Raw genomic sequence first — 3,144 nt, 5'->3', positions numbered from 1 at the left:
GATGCTCTAAATTAACACCAAGGGGGGAACATAAGGAAACTCATGTGCATAAACTAAAGGTAGACCAACAAAACGGGGATACTCACGGGGCTGGGGGACCACACTGGAGGGGAAGGCTGGCAGGAAACAGGTGGAGAGGGCTGTTGAAGCAGAGGGCGTCCAGGTAGAAAGCAGGCTGGAGACCTGTCTCCAGCCAGGTCGGGGATCAGCAGAGAAACAGAGCTGCAGCCGGAGGTGATCGTGTGCAGGTGAGCCGAGCCCCACAGCTGCCTGCAACACCTGCAATTAGGCCGGATGCAGGCAGGGCTGGATGGAAGAGAGAGGGCGCCAGAGAGGGGCTGGAGCAGGAAGCCGGACATCGTTCCAGCTGATGTTTTTGTTTTTTTACTTTCCTTTGCTGTCACATGTAGCTGCTCTGTGGATTTTCAGTGTTATGTAGCCGTTTTGGAAGGTTTTCAGTGGGTTTTTAGCTGCTTTTTTGGTTTCAAGTTTCCTTTAATGTGTTTTATATCTGCTTTTTGGGGGTTTTTACTTCCTTTATTGTGCTTTACAGCCACTTTTTTGAGGTTTTTACCTCATTTTTTGTATTATTTAGCTGCTTTTTTTGGTTTATGCTGTCCTTTGTGTTTTATAGCTGCTTTTTTGGGGGCGGTTTACTTCCTTTATTGTGTTTTTTTGCCACTTTTTTTGGTTTTTACTTTCCTTTAGAGTGTTTTATAGCCACTTTTGGGGTTTTTATGTCCTTTTTTGTATTATATAACTGCTTTTTTGCTTTCAAGTATCCTTAATTGTGTTTTATATCTGATTTTTGGAGGTTTTACTTCTTTTTTTGTGTTACATAGCTGCTTTTTTGGTTTTTACTTTCCTTTATTGTGTTTTATAGCCACTTTTTGGGGTTTTTTACCTCCTTTTTTGTATTATTTAGCTGCTTTTTTGGTTCATACTGTCCTTTGTGTTTACAGCTGCTTTCTGTTTTTTTTTTTTTTTACTTCCTTTATTATGTTTTTTTTGTCACCTTTTTGGTTTCTATTTTCCTTTAGAGTGTTTTATAGCTGCTTTTTGGGGTTTTTACTTCCTTTTTTGTATTATATAGCTGCTCTTTTGGTTTTTACTTTCCTGTATTGTGAGCAAACGACCGGCAACAGTGGGAAGGAACCAAAAACAAACCACTATTATGGAGGCAAATAAAAAAAATAAATACAAAAAAACGTCTGACAGAACCAGGCAGCCATCTGCCTCGATAAATATTTTGGATATTGAAGAATTCGTTCAGCTGGTGTTGTTTGAATAAGCGTTTATCTGTCGTCTTGAACACAATGTGCTCCGGTAGTCAAGAAGTCAACCTCAGGCCACCTCGCTGAGCTCCAACCCTGACTTCAGGTGAGCTGCCGGCTCATCCTGATCCGAACAGGAAGCAGGACGGAGAGTCGGGACAAATGAAATAATGTAAAAACTGCAACAACAAAGGCTCAAAAGACTCGGCCGGCTCTCTGGAGGTGCAGGGAAATCTGCTGCCGCTGAGCAGAACTGGCACCGAGCTCGGGCTCATTCTTCACGTCGTCTGATTTCTGGCACCAAAAGTCATCGAAAAAAAACAAAAACTAAAGGCCTCCGACGCTCGCAGCTGCCAGAGACACTCGAGCAAATGAACCGGCGTTTGTTGTGACAACTTTTCAATCAGATCAGCTGCTTCCTGCCAGGAGAATAAACGTCCAGCAGACTGGAAACGGCGAATGTACGGTTCAGACTCGATGGCGGAGAAACATCCGGCACGAGGCGATCCGACTTATTCTTCAAGGGATGTTTTCCAGCGACTGATGGGCCACGTGACGGACAGAAGCAGCTGATTAATGAGCCCGTCGCCCACCAGAACGCCCTCGAGCAAGGCAGTTTATCTTCGGCTTCGGGGTGTTGGGACGCTGGAGGTGGACGGTGAGCATCAAAGCTAACTGGAAGGTGTTAGCCGCTCAAAGAAAAAATAACATTTAAGGCAATATTTCAGGTCATATTCGATTATTATTTACAGAAATGGTCACAAACGTCTCGGATCCTGCACATTTGTGCATTTATACAAACTCCAGATGTTTTATTTGTTCCAAAAAACAGAAAAACGCTTCGTACTCTCCAAAACAAGCTAGCTTAGCTCAAAGTGGGATTTGTTGCACGTAAAGTCAAACATCGACAGAAAGATGAGTCTATTCAGCAGCTCGAAACCAGAAAAACTCTTAATTTTTCTTATTTCCAAGTGATTTCTTAACATTTCTATTTTCTATTTGTTCATTTTCAAATCAGATTTATTTATTTGTCTATTTTGTTACACATTTTACGATGCGTTTCATGCTAAACACCATCTATAAATTAGAGCTTAGATTTTCTTTAATTCTGAATTTTGACTGACTTTCCCCTCCGCTGTTTCCTTGCTGCATTTATTTCTGATTTCTTATTGGATCCTTCATCTATAACACAGTGTCTCGGGGCGATGGGGAAGTGGGTCATGTTGTTAATGCTTTTTATTCCAGGAAGTGCTTTGTGTCGCATTTTATTTGTATGAAAAAGGCCCCATGAAAAAAAAAAAGAAAGAATAAATAAAAATAAAGCCTGATTAATTAATTGATCCTTGACTTGCAGCGTTTTGGCTCAACGTGAGGTCTGAGCCGGTGATGAACAATCAGCCCGAACACACATCAAATCAGGGCTTTACAACTTCCACCGTTGTTCGACAAAAAAAAAAAGAAAAAAAAAGCCTTAAATCACAGCCCTGCTTTGTTTCATTCCGCAGCAAAGCGGTCGATCAGCGACATAATTAACGTCTAATGTCACAGAGAAAGTTCAGAATTTCGCTCAAATAAATCAGCGACATCGACTCGAAGGATTGTTGTTTCTCGGCGCCGACTCTCAGAATTAATATTTCTCTGTCCTGCATGCATCAGCTCCTCCCTCCAGCATCTGCCGGCTGATCAGTCCTCCACCTCTTCATGCCCCATTTATCACATCCAATTTATTTCTCCAACTTCCTGCTTCAGTAAGCTGCTGTTTCACCTCCTCCTCCTCCTCTCCGCTCCTTCTCGTTTGTTTTCCTCATAAATGTGTTTGTATCGGCTCACAGTCGCGCCTTCTGCTGTCAGCTTGCAGGTAAAATGAGAC

This window comes from Stegastes partitus, unplaced genomic scaffold, assembly GCF_000690725.1.
Source record: "Stegastes partitus isolate 25-593 unplaced genomic scaffold, Stegastes_partitus-1.0.2 Scaffold1518, whole genome shotgun sequence".
In the NCBI taxonomy this organism is placed as follows: Eukaryota; Metazoa; Chordata; class Actinopteri; family Pomacentridae; genus Stegastes; species Stegastes partitus.
The sequence above is the reverse complement of the archived record's forward strand: the minus strand, read 5'-3'. Positions refer to the sequence as shown.